Raw genomic sequence first — 21,581 nt, 5'->3', positions numbered from 1 at the left:
GGGTCTGAAAACGTATGTAAATAAGGTATTTTTAAAATATTTGTTTTATTAATAAAAACTTTATGTTATCGCTTTGTCATTATGGGGTATTGTGTGTAGATAGATTTTATTTTATTTTATTTCCTCCATTTTAGTATAAGGCTGTAACGTAACAAAATGTGGAAAAAAGTAAGGGGGCTGAAAACTTTCCAAATGCATTGTACCGATGTAGGCTAGCTTCTTTTCCTTTGCTAGCCAGCCAACTAAATGTATCACACAATCACATCAAGCAGCTGAAATGACAGAAAACTATCTACATTTTTGTTTGTTTTACCTTGGATTATATTGCCATTTCTTTGGATATATCCATTACAATGACCCTGATAAATGAATTTGCCTGGCTCTGAGAAGCTGTCAGTCTGGTCACATTCATACAGATCGCACGGTGGAGGTCCCAAGCTGTCAGTCTGGTCACATTGATCCCCAGATCGGAGAGGGAGACAGCAAGGTTTAGACAAAAGTCAACTGTTTCAAACCAAATGCTAGAATCTGGGCATTGGGAAATTTTGAATATTACTAAATGTTTCCGCCCGGTTTCGAGCCGGGGACCTTTCGCGTGTGAGGCGAACGTGATAACCACTACACTACAGAAACCGATTCAGTGGAATACTATGGGTGTGACTGACTTTTGCATGTGAGGCGAACGTGATAACCACTGCACTACGGAAACGACAATTCAAAAAGAGGAAGTCGTGGAAAATATTAGGAATGCCCACAAGTCTACCTCACATAATATCCCAAATTGAGTACCACAGAAAGAGCCATAATACCCATTAAAATCTAGCGGTCAAACAGGAAAATGGTTCCAATCGATTTTCCACCCTTCATGTTCCCCACAGGGGATTTTAAAAACACTTAAAATAAGAGCTGTGTTTCTTGTCGGCTTACCCTGGCATGATAAACTATTTGAATCATTATGGACCTCAGACCACACGTAGCAGGAATATATTCAGAGCGCCCAAGCTTGCCACATATGCAGAGTGCGTTACACAACAAAAAAGGTAAGTCTGAATACCAAATACTGAGAAGTGCGAAGGAAAAGGATGAATTCCGAAATTGGGACCGAGCCCGAAGTGAATAGGCTTACTGTCAATTTGTTAAAATGTGTTTCCGCCCGGTCTCGAACCGGGGACCTTTCGCGTGTTAGGCGAACGTGATAACCACTACACTACGGAAACCTAAAACGTGGAATCCTAAGGGTGTGGCTGACTTTTGCTGGGTGGGTCATTTATCGCTCTCAGAACCTATTGAAAATCAGATATTCCTTTGTCCATTAATTGAGCAATAAGGCTTGAGAAGCCGGGAATTATCGTGTGCAGCCGGCTCTTGGAAGAGGCTTGGTGTGGCTGACTTTGGCTGGGTGGGGAATTTATCGCTCTCAGAAACAGGATGGACCTGAGCTCAATTTCCAAAGCCTCATAGCAAAGGGTCTGAAAACGTATGTAAATAAGGTATTTTTAAAATATTTGTTTTATTAATAAAAACTTTATGTTATCGCTTTGTCATTATGGGGTATTGTGTGTAGATAGATTTTATTTTATTTTATTTCCTCCATTTTAGTATAAGGCTGTAACGTAACAAAATGTGGAAAAAAGTAAGGGGGCTGAAAACTTTCCAAATGCACTGTACCGATGCAGGCTAGCTTCTTTTCCTTTGCTAGCCAGCCAACTAAATGTATCACACAATCACATCAAGCAGCTGAAATGACAGAAAACTATCTACATTTTTGTTTGTTTTACCTTGGATTATATTGCCATTTCTTTGGATATATCCATTACAATGACCCTGATAAATGAATTTGCCTGGCTCTGAGAAGCTGTCAGTCTGGTCACATTCATACAGATCGCACGGTGGAGGTCCCCAAAAAACGGCAACATTGATCCCCAGGTCGGAGAGGGAGACAGCAAGGTTTAGACAAAAGTCAACTGTTTCAAACCAAATGCTAGAATCTGGGCATTGGGAAATTTTGAATATTACTAAATGTTTCCGCCCGGTTTCGAGCCGGGGACCTTTCGCGTGTGAGGCGAACGTGATAACCACTACACTACAGAAACCGATTCAGTGGAATACTATGGGTGTGACTGACTTTTGCATGTGAGGCGAACGTGATAACCACTGCACTACGGAAACGACAATTCAAAAAGAGGAAGTCGTGGAAAATATTAGGAATGCCCACAAGTCTACCTCACATAATATCCCAAATTGAGTACCACAGAAAGAGCCATAATACCCATTAAAATCTAGCGGTCAAACAGGAAAATGGTTCCAATCGATTTTCCACCCTTCATGTTCCCCACAGGGGATTTTAAAAACACTTAAAATAAGAGCTGTGTTTCTTGTCGGCTTACCCTGGCATGATAAACTATTTGAATCATTATGGACCTCAGACCACACGTAGCAGGAATATATTCAGAGCGCCCAAGCTTGCCACATATGCAGAGTGCGTTACACAACAAAAAAGGTAGGTCTGAATACCAAATACTGAGAAGTGCGAAGGAAAAGGATGAATTCCGAAATTGGGACCGAGCCCGAAGTGAATAGGCTTACTGTCCAATTTGTTAAAATGTGTTTCCGCCCGGTCTCGAACCGGGGACCTTTCGCGTGTTAGGCGAACGTGATAACCACTACACTACGGAAACCTAAAACGTGGAATCCTAAGGGTGTGGCTGACTTTTGCTGGGTGGGTCATTTATCGCTCTCAGAACCTATTGAAAATCAGATATTCCTTTGTCCATTAATTGAGCAATAAGGCTTGAGAAGCCGGGAATTATCGTGTGCAGCCGGCTCTTGGAAGAGGCTTGGTGTGGCTGACTTTGGCTGGGTGGGGAATTTATCGCTCTCAGAAACAGGATGGACCTGAGCTCAATTTCCAGCCTCATAGCAAAGGGTCTGAAAACGTATGTAAATAAGGTATTTTTAAAATATTTGTTTTATTAATAAAAACTTTATGTTATCGCTTTGTCATTATGGGGTATTGTGTGTAGATAGATTTTATTTTATTTTATTTCCTCCATTTTAGTATAAGGCTGTAACGTAACAAAATGTGGAAAAAAGTAAGGGGGCTGAAAACTTTCCAAATGCATTGTACCGATGTAGGCTAGCTTCTTTTCCTTTGCTAGCCAGCCAACTAAATGTATCACACAATCACATCAAGCAGCTGAAATGACAGAAAACTATCTACATTTTTGTTTGTTTTACCTTGGATTATATTGCCATTTCTTTGGATATATCCATTACAATGACCCTGATAAATGAATTTGCCTGGCTCTGAGAAGCTGTCAGTCTGGTCACATTCATACAGATTGCACGGTGGAGGTCCACAAAAAAACGGCAACATTGATCCCCAGGTCGGAGAGGGAGACAGCAAGGTTTAGACAAAAGTCAACTGTTTCAAACCAAATGCTAGAATCCGGGCATTGGGAAATTTTGAATATTACTAAATGTTTCCGCCCGGTTTCGAGCCGGGGACCTTTCGCGTGTGAGGCGAACGTGATAACCACTACACTACAGAAACCGATTCAGTGGAATACTATGGGTGTGACTGACTTTTGCATGTGAGGCGAACGTGATAACCACTGCACTACGGAAACGACAATTCAAAAAGAGGAAGTCGTGGAAAATATTAGGAATGCCCACAAGTCTACCTCACATAATATCCCAAATTGAGTACCACAGAAAGAGCCATAATACCCATTAAAATCTAGCGGTCAAACAGGAAAATGGTTCCAATCGATTTTCCACCCTTCATGTTCCCCACAGGGGATTTTAAAAACACTTAAAATAAGAGCTGTGTTTCTTGTCGGCTTACCCTGGCATGATAAACTATTTAAATCATTATGGACCTCAGACCACACGTAGCAGGAATATATTCAGAGCGCCCAAGCTTGCCACACATGCAGAGTGCGTTACAAAACAAAAAAGGTAGGTCTGAATACCAAATACTGAGAAGTGCGAAGGAAAAGGATGAATTCCGAAATTGGGACCGAGCCCGAAGTGAATAGGCTTACTGTCCAATTTGTTAAAATGTGTTTCCGCCCGGTCTCGAACCGGGGACCTTTCGCGTGTTAGGCGAACGTGATAACCACTACACTACGGAAACCTAAAACGTGGAATCCTAAGGGTGTGGCTGACTTTTGCTGGGTGGGTCATTTATCGCTCTCAGAACCTATTGAAAATCAGATATTCCTTTGTCCATTAATTGAGCAATAAGGCTTGAGAAGCCGGGAATTATCGTGTGCAGCCGGCTCTTGGAAGAGGCTTGGTGTGGCTGACTTTGGCTGGGTGGGGAATTTATCGCTCTCAGAAACAGGATGGACCTGGGCTCAATTTCCAGCCTCATAGCAAAGGGTCTGAAAACGTATGTAAATAAGGTATTTTTAAAATATTTGTTTTATTAATAAAAACTTTATGTTATCGCTTTGTCATTATGGGGTATTGTGTGTAGATAGATTTTATTTTATTTTATTTCCTCCATTTTAGTATAAGGCTGTAACGTAACAAAATGTGTAAAAAAGTAAGGGGGCTGAAAACTTTCCAAATGCACTGTACCGATGTAGGCTAGCTTCTTTTCCTTTGCTAGCCAGCCAACTAAATGTATCACACAATCACATCAAGCAGCTGAAATGACAGAAAACCATCTACATTTTTGTTTGTTTTACCTTGGATTATATTGCCATTTCTTTGGATATATCCATTACAATGACCCTGATAAATGAATTTGCCTGGCTCTGAGAAGCTGTCAGTCTGGTCACATTCATACAGATCGCACGGTGGAGGTCCACAAAAAAACGGCAACATTGATCCCCAGGTCGGAGAGGGAGACAGCAAGGTTTAGACAAAAGTCAACTGTTTCAAACCAAATGCTAGAATCCGGGCATTGGGAAATTTTGAATATTACTAAATGTTTCTGCCCGGTTTCGAACCAGGGACCTTTCGCGTGTGAGGCGAACATGATAACCACTACACTACAGAAACAGATGCAGTGGAATACTATGGGTGTGACTGACTTTTGCATGTGAGGCGAACGTGATAACCACTGCACTACGGAAACGACAATACAAAAAGAGGAAGTCGTGGAAAATATTAGGAATGCCCACAAGTCTACCTCACATAATATCCCAAATTGAGTACCACAGAAAGAGCCATAATACCCATTAAAATCTAGCGGTCAAACAGGAAAATGGTTCCAATCGATTTTCCACCCTTCATGTTCCCCACAGGGGATTTTAAAAACACTTAAAATAAGAGCTGTGTTTCTTGTCGGCTTACCCTGGCATGATAAACTATTTGAATCATTATGGACCTCAGACCACACGTAGCAGGAATATATTCAGAGCGCCCAAGCTTGCCACACATGCAGAGTGCGTTACACAACAAAAAAGGTAAGTCTGAATACCAAATACTGAGAAGTGCGAGGGAAAAGGATGAATTCCGAAATTGGGACCGAGCCCGAAGTGAATAGGCTTACTGTCCAATTTGTTAAAATGTGTTTCCGCCCGGTCTCGAACCGGGGACCTTTCGCGTGTTAGGCGAACGTGATAACCACTACACTACGGAAACCTAAAACATGGAATCCTAAGGGTGTGGCTGACTTTTGCTGGGTGGGTCATTTATCGCTCTCAGAACCTATTGAAAATCAGATATTCCTTTGTCCATTAATTGAGCAATAAGGCTTGAGAAGCCGGGAATTATCGTGTGCAGCCGGCTCTTGGAAGAGGCTTGGTGTGGCTGACTTTGGCTGGGTGGGGAATTTATCGCTCTCAGAAACAGGATGGACCTGAGCTCAATTTCCAGCCTCATAGCAAAGGGTCTGAAAACGTATGTAAATAAGGTATTTTTTTGTTTTAAAATTTATTTGTTTTATTAATTGTGTGTAAAAACTTTTTATATAAGTGTATCGTGGAAAAAAGTAAGGGGGCTTTTCCAAATGTCATTATGGGGTATTGTGAAATGTAGTTTGTTTTATTGGATTATATTGCCATTTCTTTGGATATATCCATTACAATGACCCTATTTTAGTTTTGCCTGGCTCTGAGAAGCTGTCAGTCTGGTCACATTCATACAGATGACAGAAAACATCGGTGGAGGTCCATTACAATGACCCTGAAAATGAATTTGCCTGGCAACTGTCATCTGATCCCCAGGTCCACAAAAACGGAGATCCCCAGGTCGGAGAGGGAGACAGCAAGGTTTAGACAAAAGTCAACTGTTTCAAACCAAATGCTAGAATCCGGGCATTGGGAAATTTTGAATATTACTAAATGTTTCCGCCCGGTTTCGAGCCGGGGACCTTTCGCGTGTGAGGCGAACGTGATAACCACTACACTACAGAAACCGATTCAGTGGAATACTATGGGTGTGACTGACTTTTGCATGTGAGGCGAACGTGATAACCACTGCACTACGGAAACGACAATTCAAAAAGAGGAAGTCGTGGAAAATATTAGGAATGCCCACAAGTCTACCTCACATAATATCCCAAATTGAGTACCACAGAAAGAGCCATAATACCCATTAAAATCTAGCGGTCAAACAGGAAAATGGTTCCAATCGATTTTCCACCCTTCATGTTCCCCACAGGGGATTTTAAAAACACTTAAAATAAGAGCTGTGTTTCTTGTCGGCTTACCCTGGCATGATAAACTATTTGAATCATTATGGACCTCAGACCACACGTAGCAGGAATATATTCAGAGCGCCCAAGCTTGCCACATATGCAGAGTGCGTTACACAACAAAAAAGGTAGGTCTGAATACCAAATACTGAGAAGTGCGAAGGAAAAGGATGAATTCCGAAATTGGGACCGAGCCCGAAGTGAATAGGCTTACTGTCCAATTTGTTAAAATGTGTTTCCGCCCGGTCTCGAACCGGGGACCTTTCGCGTGTTAGGCGAACGTGATAACCACTACACTACGGAAACCTAAAACGTGGAATCCTAAGGGTGTGGCTGACTTTTGCTGGGTGGGTCATTTATCGCTCTCAGAACCTATTGAAAATCAGATATTCCTTTGTCCATTAATTGAGCAATAAGGCTTGAGAAGCCGGGAATTATCGTGTGCAGCCGGCTCTTGGAAGATTGGTGTGGCTGACTTTGGCTGGGTGGGGAATTTATCGCTCTCAGAAACAGGATGGACCTGAGCTCAATTTCCAGCCTCATAGCAAAGGGTCTGAAAACGTATGTAAATAAGGTATTTTTAAAATATTTGTTTTATTAATAAAAACTTTATGTTATCGCTTTGTCATTATGGGGTATTGTGTGTAGATAGATTTTATTTTATTTTATTTCCTCCATTTTAGTATAAGGCTGTAACGTAACAAAATGTGGAAAAAAGTAAGGGGGCTGAAAACTTTCCAAATGCACTGTACCGATGCAGGCTAGCTTCTTTTCCTTTGCTAGCCAGCCAACTAAATGTATCACACAATCACATCAAGCAGCTGAAATGACAGAAAACCATCTACATTTTTGTTTGTTTTACCTTGGATTATATTGCCATTTCTTTGGATATATCCATTACAATGACCCTGATAAATGAATTTGCCTGGCTCTGAGAAGCTGTCAGTCTGGTCACATTCATACAGATCGCACGGTGGAGGTCCCCAAAAAACGGCAACATTGATCCCCAGGTCGGAGAGGGAGACAGCAAGGTTTAGACAAAAGTCAACTGTTTCAAACCAAATGCTAGAATCCGGGCATTGGGAAATTTTGAATATTACTAAATGTTTCCGCCCGGTTTCGAACCGGGGACCTTTCGCGTGTGAGGCGAACGTGATAACCACTACACTACAGAAACCGATTCAGTGGAATACTATGGGTGTGACTGACTTTTGCATGTGAGGCGAACGTGATAACCACTGCACTACGGAAACGACAATTCAAAAAGAGGAAGTCGTGGAAAATATTAGGAATGCCCACAAGTCTACCTCACATAATATCCCAAATTGAGTACCACAGAAAGAGCCATAATACCCATTAAAATCTAGCGGTCAAACAGGAAAATGGTTCCAATCGATTTTCCACCCTTCATGTTCCCCACAGGGGATTTTAAAAACACTTAAAATAAGAGCTGTGTTCTTGTCGGCTTACCCTGGCATGATAAACTATTTGAATCATTATGGACCTCAGACCACACGTAGCAGGAATATATTCAGAGCGCCCAAGCTTGCCACACATGCAGAGTGCGTTACACAACAAAAAAGGTAGGTCTGAATACCAAATACTGAGAAGTGCGAAGGAAAAGGATGAATTCCGAAATTGGGACCGAGCCCGAAGTGAATAGGCTTACTGTCCAATTTGTTAAAATGTGTTTCCGCCCGGTCTCGAACCGGGGACCTTTCGCGTGTTAGGCGAACGTGATAACCACTACACTACGGAAACCTAAAACGTGGAATCCTAAGGGTGTGGCTGACTTTTGCTGGGTGGGTCATTTATCGCTCTCAGAACCTATTGAAAATCAGATATTCCTTTGTCCATTAATTGAGCAATAAGGCTTGAGAAGCCGGGAATTATCGTGTGCAGCCGGCTCTTGGAAGAGGCTTGGTGTGGCTGACTTTGGCTGGGTGGGGAATTTATCGCTCTCAGAAACAGGATGGACCTGAGCTCAATTTCCAGCCTCATAGCAAAGGGTCTGAAAACGTATGTAAATAAGGTATTTTTAAAATATTTGTTTTATTAATAAAAACTTTATGTTATCGCTTTGTCATTATGGGGTATTGTGTGTAGATAGATTTTATTTTATTTTATTTCCTCCATTTTAGTATAAGGCTGTAACGTAACAAAATGTGGAAAAAAGTAAGGGGGCTGAAAACTTTCCAAATGCACTGTACCGATGCAGGCTAGCTTCTTTTCCTTTGCTAGCCAGCCAACTAAATGTATCACACAATCACATCAAGCAGCTGAAATGACAGAAAACCATCTACATTTTTGTTTGTTTTACCTTGGATTATATTGCCATTTCTTTGGATATATCCATTACAATGACCCTGATAAATGAATTTGCCTGGCTCTGAGAAGCTGTCAGTCTGGTCACATTCATACAGATCGCACGGTGGAGGTCCCCAAAAAACGGCAACATTGATCCCCAGATCGGAGAGGGAGACAGCAAGGTTTAGACAAAAGTCAACTGTTTCAAACCAAATGCTAGAATCTGGGCATTGGGAAATTTTGAATATTACTAAATGTTCCCGCCCGGTTTCGAACCGGGGACCATTCGCGTATGAGGCGAATGTGATAACCACTACACTACAGAAACCGATTCAGTGGAATACTATGGGTGTGACTGACTTTTGCAGGTGAGGCGAACGTGATAACCACTGCACTACGGAAACGACAATTCAAAAAGAGGAAGTCGTGGAAAATATTAGGAATGACCACAAGTCTACCTCACATAATATCCCAAATTGAGTACCACAGAAAGAGCCATAATACCCATTAAAATCTAGCGGTCAAACAGGAAAATGGTTCCAATCGATTTTCCACCCTTCATGTTCCCCACAGGGGATTTTAAAAACACTTAAAATAAGAGCTGTGTTTCTTGTCGGCTTACCCTGGCATGATAAACTATTTGAATCATTATGGACCTCAGACCACACGTAGCAGGAATATATTCAGAGCGCCCAAGCTTGCCACACATGCAGAGTGCGTTACACAACAAAAAAGGTAGGTCTGAATACCAAATACTGAGAAGTGCGAAGGAAAAGGATGAATTCCGAAATTGGGACCGAGCCCGAAGTGAATAGGCTTACTGTCCAATTTGTTAAAATGTGTTTCCGCCCGGTCTCGAACCGGGGACCTTTCGCGTGTTAGGCGAACGTGATAACCACTACACTACGGAAACCTAAAACGTGGAATCCTAAGGGTGTGGCTGACTTTTGCTGGGTGGGTCATTTATCGCTCTCAGAACCTATTGAAAATCAGATATTCCTTTGTCCATTAATTGAGCAATAAGGCTTGAGAAGCCGGGAATTATCGTGTGCAGCCGGCTCTTGGAAGAGGCTTGGTGTGGCTGACTTTGGCTGGGTGGGGAATTTATCGCTCTCAGAAACAGGATGGACCTGAGCTCAATTTCCAGCCTCATAGCAAAGGGTCTGAAAACGTATGTAAATAAGGTATTTTTAAAATATTTGTTTTATTAATAAAAACTTTATGTTATCGCTTTGTCATTATGGGGTATTGTGTGTAGATAGATTTTATTTTATTTTATTTCCTCCATTTTAGTATAAGGCTGTAACGTAACAAAATGTGGAAAAAAGTAAGGGGGCTGAAAACTTTCCAAATGCACTGTACCGATGCAGGCTAGCTTCTTTTCCTTTGCTAGCCAGCCAACTAAATGTATCACACAATCACATCAAGCAGCTGAAATGACAGAAAACCATCTACATTTTTGTTTGTTTTACCTTGGATTATATTGCCATTTCTTTGGATATATCCATTACAATGACCCTGATAAATGAATTTGCCTGGCTCTGAGAAGCTGTCAGTCTGGTCACATTCATACAGATCGCACGGTGGAGGTCCCCAAAAAAAACGGCAACATTGATCCCCAGGTCGGAGAGGGAGACAGCAAGGTTTAGACAAAAGTCAACTGTTTCAAACCAAATGCTAGAATCCGGGGATTGGGAAATTTTGAATATTACTAAATGTTTCTGCCCGGTTTCGAACCGGGGACCTTTCGCGTGTGAGGCGAACGTGATAACCACTACACTACAGAAACCGATTCAGTGGAATACTATGGGTGTGACTGACTTTTGCATGTGAGGCGAACGTGATAACCACTGCACTACGGAAACGACAATTCAAAAAGAGGAAGTCGTGGAAAATATTAGGAATGCCCACAAGTCTACCTCACATAATATCCCAAATTGAGTACCACAGAAAGAGCCATAATACCCATTAAAATCTAGCGGTCAAACAGGAAAATGGTTCCAATCGATTTTCCACCCTTCATGTTCCCCACAGGGGATTTTAAAAACACTTAAAATAAGAGCTGTGTTTCTTGTCGGCTTACCCTGGCATGATAAACTATTTGAATCATTATGGACCTCAGACCACACGTAGCAGGAATATATTCAGAGCGCCCAAGCTTGCCACACATGCAGAGTGCGTTACACAACAAAAAAGGTAAGTCTGAATACCAAATACTGAGAAGTGCGAAGGAAAAGGATGAATTCCGAAATTGGGACCGAGCCCGAAGTGAATAGGCTTACTGTCCAATTTGTTAAAATGTGTTTCCGCCCGGTCTCGAACCGGGGACCTTTCGCGTGTTAGGCGAACGTGATAACCACTACACTACGGAAACCTAAAACGTGGAATCCTAAGGGTGTGGCTGACTTTTGCTGGGTGGGTCATTTATCGCTCTCAGAACCTATTGAAAATCAGATATTCCTTTGTCCATTAATTGAGCAATAAGGCTTGAGAAGCCGGGAATTATCGTGTGCAGCCGGCTCTTGGAAGAGGCTTGGTGTGGCTGACTTTGGCTGGGTGGGGAATTTATCGCTCTCAGAAACAGGATGGACCTGAGCTCAATTTCCAGCCTCATAGCAAAGGGTCTGAAAACGTATGTAAATAAGGTATTTTTAAAATATTTGTTTTATTAATAAAAACTTTATGTTATCGCTTTGTCATTATGGGGTATTGTGTGTAGATAGATTTTATTTTATTTTATTTCCTCCATTTTAGTATAAGGCTGTAACGTAACAAAATGTGGAAAAAAGTAAGGGGGCTGAAAACTTTCCAAATGCATTGTACCGATGTAGGCTAGCTTCTTTTCCTTTGCTAGCCAGCCAACTAAATGTATCACACAATCACATCAAGCAGCTGAAATGACAGAAAACTATCTACATTTTTGTTTGTTTTACCTTGGATTATATTGCCATTTCTTTGGATATATCCATTACAATGACCCTGATAAATGAATTTGCCTGGCTCTGAGAAGCTGTCAGTCTGGTCACATTCATACAGATTGCACGGTGGAGGTCCACAAAAAAACGGCAACATTGATCCCCAGGTCGGAGAGGGAGACAGCAAGGTTTAGACAAAAGTCAACTGTTTCAAACCAAATGCTAGAATCCGGGCATTGGGAAATTTTGAATATTACTAAATGTTTCCGCCCGGTTTCGAGCCGGGGACCTTTCGCGTGTGAGGCAAACGTGATAACCACTACACTACAGAAACCGATTCAGTGGAATACTATGGGTGTGACTGACTTTTGCATGTGAGGCGAACGTGATAACCACTGCACTACGGAAACGACAATTCAAAAAGAGGAAGTCGTGGAAAATATTAGGAATGACCACAAGTCTACCTCACATAATATCCCAAATTGAGTACCACAGAAAGAGCCATAATACCCATTAAAATCTAGCGGTCAAACAGGAAAATGGTTCCAATCGATTTTCCACCCTTCATGTTCCCCACAGGGGATTTTAAAAACACTTAAAATAAGAGCTGTGTTTCTTGTCGGCTTACCCTGGCATGATAAACTATTTGAATCATTATGGACCTCAGACCACACGTAGCAGGAATATATTCAGAGCGCCCAAGCTTGCCACACATGCAGAGTGCGTTACAACAACAACAAAAGGTAAGTCTGAATACCAAATACTGAGAAGTGCGAAGGAAAAGGATGAATTCCGAAATTGGGACCGAGCCCGAAGTGAATAGGCTTACTGTCCAATTTGTTAAAATGTGTTTCCGCCCGGTCTCGAACCGGGGACCTTTCGCGTGTTAGGCGAACGTGATAACCACTACACTACGGAAACCTAAAACGTGGAATCCTAAGGGTGTGGCTGACTTTTGCTGGGTGGGTCATTTATCGCTCTCAGAACCTATTGAAAATCAGATATTCCTTTGTCCATTAATTGAGCAATAAGGCTTGAGAAGCCGGGAATTATCGTGTGCAGCCGGCTCTTGGAAGAGGCTTGGTGTGGCTGACTTTGGCTGGGTGGGGAATTTATCGCTCTCAGAAACAGGATGGACCTGGGCTCAATTTCCAGCCTCATAGCAAAGGGTCTGAAAACGTATGTAAATAAGGTATTTTTAAAATATTTGTTTTATTAATAAAAACTTTATGTTATCGCTTTGTCATTATGGGGTATTGTGTGTAGATAGATTTTATTTTATTTTATTTCCTCCATTTTAGTATAAGGCTGTAACGTAACAAAATGTGGAAAAAAGTAAGGGGGCTGAAAACTTTCCAAATGCACTGTACCGATGCAGGCTAGCTTCTTTTCCTTTGCTAGCCAGCCAACTAAATGTATCACACAATCACATCAAGCAGCTGAAATGACAGAAAACTATCTACATTTTTGTTTGTTTTACCTTGGATTATATTGCCATTTCTTTGGATATATCCATTACAATGACCCTGATAAATGAATTTGCCTGGCTCTGAGAAGCTGTCAGTCTGGTCACATTCATACAGATCGCACGGTGGAGGTCCCCAAAAAACGGCAACATTGATCCCCAGGTCGGAGAGGGAGACAGCAAGGTTTAGACAAAAGTCAACTGTTTCAAACCAAATGCTAGAATCCGGGCATTGGGAAATTTTGAATATTACTAAATGTTTCTGCCCGGTCGAACCGGGGACCTTTCGCGTGTGAGGCGAACGTGATAACCACTACACTACAGAAACAGATTCAGTGGAATACTATGGGTGTGACTGACTTTTGCATGTGAGGCGAACGTGATAACCACTGCACTACGGAAACGACAATTCAAAAAGAGGAAGTCGTGGAAAATATTAGGAATGCCCACAAGTCTACCTCACATAATATCCCAAATTGAGTACCACAGAAAGAGCCATAATACCCATTAAAATCTAGCGGTCAAACAGGAAAATGGTTCCAATCGATTTTCCACCCTTCATGTTCCCCACAGGGGATTTTAAAAACACTTAAAATAAGAGCTGTGTTTCTTGTCGGCTTACCCTGGCATGATAAACTATTTGAATCATTATGGACCTCAGACCACACGTAGCAGGAATATATTCAGAGCGCCCAAGCTTGCCACACATGCAGAGTGCGTTACACAACAAAAAAGGTAAGTCTGAATACCAAATACTGAGAAGTGCGAAGGAAAAGGATGAATTCCGAAATTGGGACCGAGCCCGAAGTGAATAGGCTTACTGTCCAATTTGTTAAAATGTGTTTCCGCCCGGTCTCGAACCGGGGACCTTTCGCGTGTTAGGCGAACGTGATAACCACTACACTACGGAAACCTAAAACGTGGAATCCTAAGGGTGTGGCTGACTTTTGCTGGGTGGGTCATTTATCGCTCTCAGAACCTATTGAAAATCAGATATTCCTTTGTCCATTAATTGAGCAATAAGGCTTGAGAAGCCGGGAATTATCGTGTGCAGCCGGCTCTTGGAAGAGGCTTGGTGTGGCTGACTTTGGCTGGGTGGGGAATTTATCGCTCTCAGAAACAGGATGGACCTGAGCTCAATTTCCAGCCTCATAGCAAAGGGTCTGAAAACGTATGTAAATAAGGTATTTTTAAAATATTTGTTTTATTAATAAAAACTTTATGTTATCGCTTTGTCATTATGGGGTATTGTGTGTAGATAGATTTTATTTTATTTCCTCCATTTTAGTATAAGGCTGTAACGTAACAAAATGTGGAAAAAAGTAAGGGGGCTGAAAACTTTCCAAATGCACTGTACCGATGCAGGCTAGCTTCTTTTCCTTTGCTAGCCAGCCAACTAAATGTATCACACAATCACATCAAGCAGCTGAAATGACAGAAAACCATCTACATTTTTGTTTGTTTTACCTTGGATTATATTGCCATTTCTTTGGATATATCCATTACAATGACCCTGATAAATGAATTTGCCTGGCTCTGAGAAGCTGTCAGTCTGGTCACATTCATACAGATCGCACGGTGGAGGTCCCCAAAAAACGGCAACATTGATCCCCAGGTTGGAGAGGGAGACAGCAAGGTTTAGACAACAGTCAATTGATTCAAACCAAATGCTAGAATCCGGGCATTGGGAAATTTTGAATATTACTAAATGTTTCTGCCCGGTTTCGAACCGGAGACCTTTTGCATGTGAGGCGAAAGTGATAACCACTACACTACAGAAACATATCCAGTGGAATACTATGGGTGTGACTGACTTTTGCATGTGAGGCGAACGTGATAACCACTGCACTACGGAAACGACAATTCAAAAAGAGGAAGTCGTGGAAAATATTAGGAATGCCCACAAGTCTACCTCACATAATATCCCAAATTGAGTACCACAGAAAGAGCCATAATACCCATTAAAATCTAGCGGTCAAACAGGAAAATGGTTCCAATCGATTTTCCACCCTTCATGTTCCCCACAGGGGATTTTAAAAACACTTAAAATAAGAGCTGTGTTTCTTGTCGGCTTACCCTGGCATGATAAACTATTTGAATCATTATGGACCTCAGACCACACGTAGCAGGAATATATTCAGAGCGCCCAAGCTTGCCACACATGCAGAGTGCGTTACACAACAAAAAAGGTAAGTCTGAATACCAAATACTGAGAAGTGCGAAGGAAAAGGATGAATTCCGAAATTGGGACCGAGCCCGAAGTGAATAGGCTTACTGTCCAATTTGTTAAAATGTGTTTCCGCCCGGTCTCGAACCGGGGACCTTTCGCGTGTTAGGCGAACGTGATAACCACTACACTACGGAAACCTAAAACGTGGAATCCTAAGGGTGTGGCTGACTTTTGCTGGGTGGGTCATTTATCGCTCTCAGAACCTATTGAAAATCAGATATTCCTTTGTCCATTAATTGAGCAATAAGGCTTGAGAAGCCGGGAATTATCGTGTGCAGCCGGCTCTTGGAAGAGGCTTGGTGTGGCTGACTTTGGCTGGGTGGGGAATTTATCGCTCTCAGAAACAGGATGGACCTGAGCTCAATTTCCAGCCTCATAGCAAAGGGTCTGAAAACGTATGTAAATAAGGTATTTTTAAAATATTTGTTTTATTAATAAAAACTTTATGTTATCGCTTTGTCATTATGGGGTATTGTGTGTAGATAGATTTTATTTTATTTTATTTCCTCCATTTTAGTATAAGGCTGTAACGTAACAAAATGTGGAAAAAAGTAAGGGGGCTGAAAACTTTCCAAATGCACTGTACCGATGTAGGCTAGCTTCTTTTCCTCTGCTAGCCAGTCAACTAAATGTATCACACAATCACATCAAGCAGCTGAAATGACAGAAAACCATCTACATATTTGTTTGTTTTACCTTGGATTATATTGCCATTTCTTTGGATATATCCATTACAATGACCCTGATAAATGAATTTGCCTGGCTCTGAGAAGCTGTCAGTCTGGTCACATTCATACAGATCGCACGGTGGAGGTCCCCAAAAAACGGCAACATTGATCCCCAGGTCGGAGAGGGAGACAGCAAGGTTTAGACAAAAGTCAACTGTTTCAAACCAAATGCTAGAATCTGGGCATTGGGAAATTTTGAATATTACTAAATGTTTCCGCCCGGTTTCGAGCCGGGGACCTTTCGCGTGTGAGGCGAACGTGATAACCACTACACTACAGAAACCGATTCAGTGGAATACTATGGGTGTGACTGACTTTTGCATGTGAGGCGAACGTGATAACCACTGCACTACGGAAACGACAATTCAAAAAGAGGAAGTCGTGGAAAATATTAGGAATGCCCACAAGTCTACCTCACATAATATCCCAAATTGAGTACCACAGAAAGAGCCATAATACCCATTAAAATCTAGCGGTCAAACAGGAAAATGGTTCCAATCGATTTTCCACCCTTCATGTTCCCCACAGGGGATTTTAAAAACACTTAAAATAAGAGCTGTGTTTCTTGTCGGCTTACCCTGGCATGATAAACTATTTGAATCATTATGGACCTCAGACCACACGTAGCAGGAATATATTCAGAGCGCCCAAGCTTGCCACACATGCAGAGTGCGTTACACAACAAAAAAGGTAAGTCTGAATACCAAATACTGAGAAGTGCGAAGGAAAAGGATGAATTCCGAAATTGGGACCGAGCCCGAAGTGAATAGGCTTACTGTCCAATTTGTTAAAATGTGTTTCCGCCCGGTCTCGAACCGGGGACCTTTCGCGTGTTAGGCGAACGTGATAACCACTACACTACGGAAACCTAAAACGTGGAATCCTAAGGGTGTGGCTGACTTTTGCTGGGTGGGTCATTTATCGCTCTCAGAACCTATTGAAAATCAGATATTCCTTTGTCCATTAATTGAGCAATAAGGCTTGAGAAGCCGGGAATTATCGTGTGCAGCCGGCTCTTGGAAGAGGCTTGGTGTGGCTGACTTTGGCTGGGTGGGGAATTTATCGCTCTCAGAAACAGGATGGACCTGAGCTCAATTTCCAGCCTCATAGCAAAGGGTCTGAAAACGTATGTAAATAAGGTATTTTTAAAATATTTGTTTTATTAATAAAAACTTTATGTTATCGCTTTGTCATTATGGGGTATTGTGTGTAGATAGATTTTATTTTATTTTATTTCCTCCATTTTAGTATAAGGCTGTAACGTAACAAAATGTGGAAAAAAGTAAGGGGGCTGAAAACTTTCCAAATGCATTGTACCGATGTAGGCTAGCTTCTTTTCCTTTGCTAGCCAGCCAACTAAATGTATCACACAATCACATCAAGCAGCTGAAATGACAGAAAACCATCTACATATTTGTTTGTTTTACCTTGGATTATATTGCCATTTCTTTGGATATATCCATTACAATGACCCTGATAAATGAATTTGCCTGGCTCTGAGAAGCTGTCAGTCTGGTCACATTCATACAGATCGCACGGTGGAGGTCCCCAAAAAAACGGCAACATTGATCCCCAGGTCGGAGAGGGAGACAGCAAGGTTTAGACAAAAGTCAACTGTTTCAAACCAAATGCTAGAATCTGGGCATTGGGAAATTTTGAATATTACTAAATGTTTCCGCCCGGTTTCGAGCCGGGGACCTTTCGCGTGTGAGGCGAACGTGATAACCACTACACTACAGAAACCGATTCAGTGGAATACTATGGGTGTGACTGACTTTTGCATGTGAGGCGAACGTGATAACCACTGACTACGGAAACGACAATTCAAAAAGAGGAAGTCGTGGAAAATATTAGGAATGCCCACAAGTCTACCTCACATAATATCCCAAATTGAGTACCACAGAAAGAGCCATAATACCCATTAAAATCTAGCGGTCAAACAGGAAAATGGTTCCAATCGATTTTCCACCCTTCATGTTCCCCACAGGGGATTTTAAAAACACTTAAAATAAGAGCTGTGTTTCTTGTCGGCTTACCCTGGCATGATAAACTATTTGAATCATTATGGACCTCAGACCACACGTAGCAGGAATATATTCAGAGCGCCCAAGCTTGCCACACATGCAGAGTGCGTTACACAACAAAAAAGGTAGGTCTGAATACCAAATACTGAGAAGTGCGAAGGAAAAGGATGAATTCCGAAATTGGGACCGAGCCCGAAGTGAATAGGCTTACTGTCCAATTTGTTAAAATGTGTTTCCGCCCGGTCTCGAACCGGGGACCTTTCGCGTGTTAGGCGAACGTGATAACCACTACACTACGGAAACCTAAAACGTGGAATCCTAAGGGTGTGGCTGACTTTTGCTGGGTGGGTCATTTATCGCTCTCAGAACCTATTGAAAATCAGATATTCCTTTGTCCATTAATTGAGCAATAAGGCTTGAGAAGCCGGGAATTATCGTGTGCAGCCGGCTCTTGGAAGAGGCTTGGTGTGGCTGACTTTGGCTGGGTGGGGAATTTATCGCTCTCAGAAACAGGATGGACCTGAGCTCAATTTCCAGCCTCATAGCAAAGGGTCTGAAAACGTATGTAAATAAGGTATTTTTAAAATATTTGTTTTATTAATAAAAACTTTATGTTATCGCTTTGTCATTATGGGGTATTGTGTGTAGATAGATTTTATTTTATTTTATTTCCTCCATTTTAGTATAAGGCTGTAACGTAACAAAATGTGGAAAAAAGTAAGGGGGCTGAAAACTTTCCAAATGCACTGTACCGATGCAGGCTAGCTTCTTTTCCTTTGCTAGCCAGCCAACTAAATGTATCACACAATCACATCAAGCAGCTGAAATGACAGAAAACCATCTACATTTTTGTTTGTTTTACCTTGGATTATATTGCCATTTCTTTGGATATATCCATTACAATGACCCTGATAAATGAATTTGCCTGGCTCTGAGAAGCTGTCAGTCTGGTCACATTCATACAGATCGCACGGTGGAGGTCCCCCAAAAAACGGCAACATTGATCCCCAGGTCGGAGAGGGAGACAGCAAGGTTTAGACAAAAGTCAACTGTTTCAAACCAAATGCTAGAATCCGGGGATTGGGAAATTTTGAATATTACTAAATGTTTCTGCCCGGTTTCGAACCGGGGACCTTTCGCGTGTGAGGCGAACGTGATAACCACTACACTACAGAAACCGATTCAGTGGAATACTATGGGTGTGACTGACTTTTGCATGTGAGGCGAACGTGATAACCACTGCACTACGGAAACGACAATACAAAAAGAGGAAGTCGTGGAAAATATTAGGAATGCCCACAAGTCTACCTCACATAATATCCCAAATTGAGTACCACAGAAAGAGCCATAATACCCATTAAAATCTAGCGGTCAAACAGGAAAATGGTTCCAATCGATTTTCCACCCTTCATGTTCCCCACAGGGGATTTTAAAAACACTTAAAATAAGAGCTGTGTTTCTTGTCGGCTTACCCTGGCATGATAAACTATTTGAATCATTATGGACCTCAGACCACACGTAGCAGGAATATATTCAGAGCGCCCAAGCTTGCCACACATGCAGAGTGCGTTACACAACAAAAAAGGTAGGTCTGAATACCAAATACTGAGAAGTGCGAAGGAAAAGGATGAATTCCGAAATTGGGACCGAGCCCGAAGTGAATAGGCTTACTGTCCAATTTGTTAAAATGTGTTTCCGCCCGGTCTCGAACCGGGGACCTTTCGCGTGTTAGGCGAACGTGATAACCACTACACTACGGAAACCTAAAACGTGGAATCCTAAGGGTGTGGCTGACTTTTGCTGGGTGGGTCATTTATCGCTCTCAGAACCTATTGAAAATCAGATATTCCTTTGTCCATTAATTGAGCAATAAGGCTTGAGAAGCCGGGAATTATCGTGTGCAGCCGGCTCTTGGAAGAGGCTTGGTGTGGCTGACTTTGGCTGGGTGGGGAATTTATCGCTCTCAGAAACAGGATGGACCTGGGCTCAATTTCCAGCCTCATAGCAAAGGGTCTGAAAACGTATGTAAATAAGGTATTTTTAAAATATTTGTTTTATTAATAAAAACTTTATGTTATCGCTTTGTCATTATGGGGTATTGTGTGTAGATAGATTTTATTTTATTTTATTTCCTCCATTTTAGTATAAGGCTGTAACGTAACAAAATGTGGAAAAAAGTAAGGGGGCTGAAAACTTTCCAAATGCACTGTACCGATGCAGGCTAGCTTCTTTTCCTTTGCTAGCCAGCCAACTAAATGTATCACACAATCACATCAAGCAGCTGAAATGACAGAAAACTATCTACATTTTTGTTTGTTTTACCTTGGATTATATTGCCATTTCTTTGGATATATCCATTACAATGACCCTGATAAATGAATTTGCCTGGCTCTGAGAAGCTGTCAGTCTGGTCACATTCATACAGATTGCACGGTGGAGGTCCACAAAAAACGGCAACATTGATCCCCAGGTCGGAGAGGGAGACAGCAAGGTTTAGACAAAAGTCAACTGTTTCAAACCAAATGCTAGAATCCGGGCATTGGGAAATTTTGAATATTACTAAATGTTTCCGCCCGGTTTCGAGCCGGGGACCTTTCGCGTGTGAGGCAAATGTGATAACCACTACACTACAGAAACCGATTCAGTGGAATACTATGGGTGTGACTGACTTTTGCATGTGAGGCGAACGTGATAACCACTGCACTACGGAAACGACAATTCAAAAAGAGGAAGTCGTGGAAAATATTAGGAATGACCACAAGTCTACCTCACATAATATCCCAAATTGAGTACCACAGAAAGAGCCATAATACCCATTAAAATCTAGCGGTCAAACAGGAAAATGGTTCCAATCGATTTTCCACCCTTCATGTTCCCCACAGGGGATTTTAAAAACACTTAAAATAAGAGCTGTGTTTCTTGTCGGCTTACCCTGGCATGATAAACTATTTGAATCATTATGGACCTCAGACCACACGTAGCAGGAATATATTCAGAGCGCCCAAGCTTGCCACATATGCAGAGTGCGTTACACAACAAAAAAGGTAGGTCTGAATACCAAATACTGAGAAGTGCGAAGGAAAAGGATGAATTCCGAAATTGGGACCGAGCCCGAAGTGAATAGGCTTACTGTCCAATTTGTTAAAATGTGTTTCCGCCCGGTCTCGAACCGGGGACCTTTCGCGTGTTAGGCGAACGTGATAACCACTACACTACGGAAACCTAAAACTTGTAATCCTAAGGGTGTGGCTGACTTTTGC

The 21,581-nt window shown here is 41.9% G+C and overlaps 29 non-coding genes across 29 annotated transcripts; all 29 read right to left on the bottom strand.

Annotated features, from left to right (window-relative positions):
• Positions 1 to 560: 560 nt before the first annotated feature.
• Positions 561 to 633, bottom strand: trnav-cac (transfer RNA valine (anticodon CAC)). Its single transcript has one exon. It is a non-coding gene; the product is annotated as a tRNA-Val (tRNA).
• Positions 634 to 1,144: 511 nt separating this feature from the next.
• Positions 1,145 to 1,217, bottom strand: trnav-aac (transfer RNA valine (anticodon AAC)). Its single transcript has one exon. It is a non-coding gene; the product is annotated as a tRNA-Val (tRNA).
• Positions 1,218 to 2,020: 803 nt separating this feature from the next.
• Positions 2,021 to 2,093, bottom strand: trnav-cac (transfer RNA valine (anticodon CAC)). The gene has a single exon. It is a non-coding gene; the product is annotated as a tRNA-Val (tRNA).
• A 512-nt stretch (positions 2,094 to 2,605) lies between these two features.
• Positions 2,606 to 2,678, bottom strand: trnav-aac (transfer RNA valine (anticodon AAC)). The gene has a single exon. It is a non-coding gene; the product is annotated as a tRNA-Val (tRNA).
• An 802-nt stretch (positions 2,679 to 3,480) lies between these two features.
• Positions 3,481 to 3,553, bottom strand: trnav-cac (transfer RNA valine (anticodon CAC)). Its single transcript has one exon. It is a non-coding gene; the product is annotated as a tRNA-Val (tRNA).
• A 512-nt stretch (positions 3,554 to 4,065) lies between these two features.
• trnav-aac (transfer RNA valine (anticodon AAC)) lies at positions 4,066 to 4,138 on the bottom strand. Its single transcript has one exon. It is a non-coding gene; the product is annotated as a tRNA-Val (tRNA).
• An 802-nt stretch (positions 4,139 to 4,940) lies between these two features.
• Positions 4,941 to 5,013, bottom strand: trnav-cac (transfer RNA valine (anticodon CAC)). The gene has a single exon. It is a non-coding gene; the product is annotated as a tRNA-Val (tRNA).
• A 512-nt stretch (positions 5,014 to 5,525) lies between these two features.
• trnav-aac (transfer RNA valine (anticodon AAC)) lies at positions 5,526 to 5,598 on the bottom strand. Its single transcript has one exon. It is a non-coding gene; the product is annotated as a tRNA-Val (tRNA).
• Positions 5,599 to 6,300: 702 nt separating this feature from the next.
• On the bottom strand, positions 6,301 to 6,373 carry trnav-cac (transfer RNA valine (anticodon CAC)). The gene has a single exon. It is a non-coding gene; the product is annotated as a tRNA-Val (tRNA).
• A 512-nt stretch (positions 6,374 to 6,885) lies between these two features.
• On the bottom strand, positions 6,886 to 6,958 carry trnav-aac (transfer RNA valine (anticodon AAC)). The gene has a single exon. It is a non-coding gene; the product is annotated as a tRNA-Val (tRNA).
• A 798-nt stretch (positions 6,959 to 7,756) lies between these two features.
• Positions 7,757 to 7,829, bottom strand: trnav-cac (transfer RNA valine (anticodon CAC)). Its single transcript has one exon. It is a non-coding gene; the product is annotated as a tRNA-Val (tRNA).
• Positions 7,830 to 8,340: 511 nt separating this feature from the next.
• trnav-aac (transfer RNA valine (anticodon AAC)) lies at positions 8,341 to 8,413 on the bottom strand. The gene has a single exon. It is a non-coding gene; the product is annotated as a tRNA-Val (tRNA).
• A 1,386-nt stretch (positions 8,414 to 9,799) lies between these two features.
• Positions 9,800 to 9,872, bottom strand: trnav-aac (transfer RNA valine (anticodon AAC)). The gene has a single exon. It is a non-coding gene; the product is annotated as a tRNA-Val (tRNA).
• Positions 9,873 to 10,675: 803 nt separating this feature from the next.
• trnav-cac (transfer RNA valine (anticodon CAC)) lies at positions 10,676 to 10,748 on the bottom strand. The gene has a single exon. It is a non-coding gene; the product is annotated as a tRNA-Val (tRNA).
• A 512-nt stretch (positions 10,749 to 11,260) lies between these two features.
• trnav-aac (transfer RNA valine (anticodon AAC)) lies at positions 11,261 to 11,333 on the bottom strand. The gene has a single exon. It is a non-coding gene; the product is annotated as a tRNA-Val (tRNA).
• Positions 11,334 to 12,135: 802 nt separating this feature from the next.
• Positions 12,136 to 12,208, bottom strand: trnav-cac (transfer RNA valine (anticodon CAC)). The gene has a single exon. It is a non-coding gene; the product is annotated as a tRNA-Val (tRNA).
• A 514-nt stretch (positions 12,209 to 12,722) lies between these two features.
• On the bottom strand, positions 12,723 to 12,795 carry trnav-aac (transfer RNA valine (anticodon AAC)). Its single transcript has one exon. It is a non-coding gene; the product is annotated as a tRNA-Val (tRNA).
• Positions 12,796 to 13,596: 801 nt separating this feature from the next.
• Positions 13,597 to 13,667, bottom strand: trnav-cac (transfer RNA valine (anticodon CAC)). The gene has a single exon. It is a non-coding gene; the product is annotated as a tRNA-Val (tRNA).
• A 512-nt stretch (positions 13,668 to 14,179) lies between these two features.
• trnav-aac (transfer RNA valine (anticodon AAC)) lies at positions 14,180 to 14,252 on the bottom strand. The gene has a single exon. It is a non-coding gene; the product is annotated as a tRNA-Val (tRNA).
• A 796-nt stretch (positions 14,253 to 15,048) lies between these two features.
• On the bottom strand, positions 15,049 to 15,121 carry trnav-cac (transfer RNA valine (anticodon CAC)). The gene has a single exon. It is a non-coding gene; the product is annotated as a tRNA-Val (tRNA).
• Positions 15,122 to 15,633: 512 nt separating this feature from the next.
• Positions 15,634 to 15,706, bottom strand: trnav-aac (transfer RNA valine (anticodon AAC)). Its single transcript has one exon. It is a non-coding gene; the product is annotated as a tRNA-Val (tRNA).
• Positions 15,707 to 16,507: 801 nt separating this feature from the next.
• trnav-cac (transfer RNA valine (anticodon CAC)) lies at positions 16,508 to 16,580 on the bottom strand. The gene has a single exon. It is a non-coding gene; the product is annotated as a tRNA-Val (tRNA).
• A 512-nt stretch (positions 16,581 to 17,092) lies between these two features.
• Positions 17,093 to 17,165, bottom strand: trnav-aac (transfer RNA valine (anticodon AAC)). Its single transcript has one exon. It is a non-coding gene; the product is annotated as a tRNA-Val (tRNA).
• An 802-nt stretch (positions 17,166 to 17,967) lies between these two features.
• Positions 17,968 to 18,040, bottom strand: trnav-cac (transfer RNA valine (anticodon CAC)). The gene has a single exon. It is a non-coding gene; the product is annotated as a tRNA-Val (tRNA).
• Positions 18,041 to 18,551: 511 nt separating this feature from the next.
• trnav-aac (transfer RNA valine (anticodon AAC)) lies at positions 18,552 to 18,624 on the bottom strand. The gene has a single exon. It is a non-coding gene; the product is annotated as a tRNA-Val (tRNA).
• Positions 18,625 to 19,426: 802 nt separating this feature from the next.
• On the bottom strand, positions 19,427 to 19,499 carry trnav-cac (transfer RNA valine (anticodon CAC)). Its single transcript has one exon. It is a non-coding gene; the product is annotated as a tRNA-Val (tRNA).
• Positions 19,500 to 20,011: 512 nt separating this feature from the next.
• trnav-aac (transfer RNA valine (anticodon AAC)) lies at positions 20,012 to 20,084 on the bottom strand. The gene has a single exon. It is a non-coding gene; the product is annotated as a tRNA-Val (tRNA).
• Positions 20,085 to 20,885: 801 nt separating this feature from the next.
• On the bottom strand, positions 20,886 to 20,958 carry trnav-cac (transfer RNA valine (anticodon CAC)). Its single transcript has one exon. It is a non-coding gene; the product is annotated as a tRNA-Val (tRNA).
• Positions 20,959 to 21,470: 512 nt separating this feature from the next.
• On the bottom strand, positions 21,471 to 21,543 carry trnav-aac (transfer RNA valine (anticodon AAC)). Its single transcript has one exon. It is a non-coding gene; the product is annotated as a tRNA-Val (tRNA).
• Between the last annotated feature and the right edge of the window lie 38 nt (positions 21,544 to 21,581).

Source organism: Oncorhynchus masou, chromosome 3 (assembly GCF_036934945.1).
Source record: "Oncorhynchus masou masou isolate Uvic2021 chromosome 3, UVic_Omas_1.1, whole genome shotgun sequence".
Taxonomy (NCBI): domain Eukaryota; kingdom Metazoa; phylum Chordata; class Actinopteri; order Salmoniformes; family Salmonidae; genus Oncorhynchus; species Oncorhynchus masou.
The sequence above is the reverse complement of the archived record's forward strand: the minus strand, read 5'-3'. Positions and strand labels throughout refer to the sequence as shown.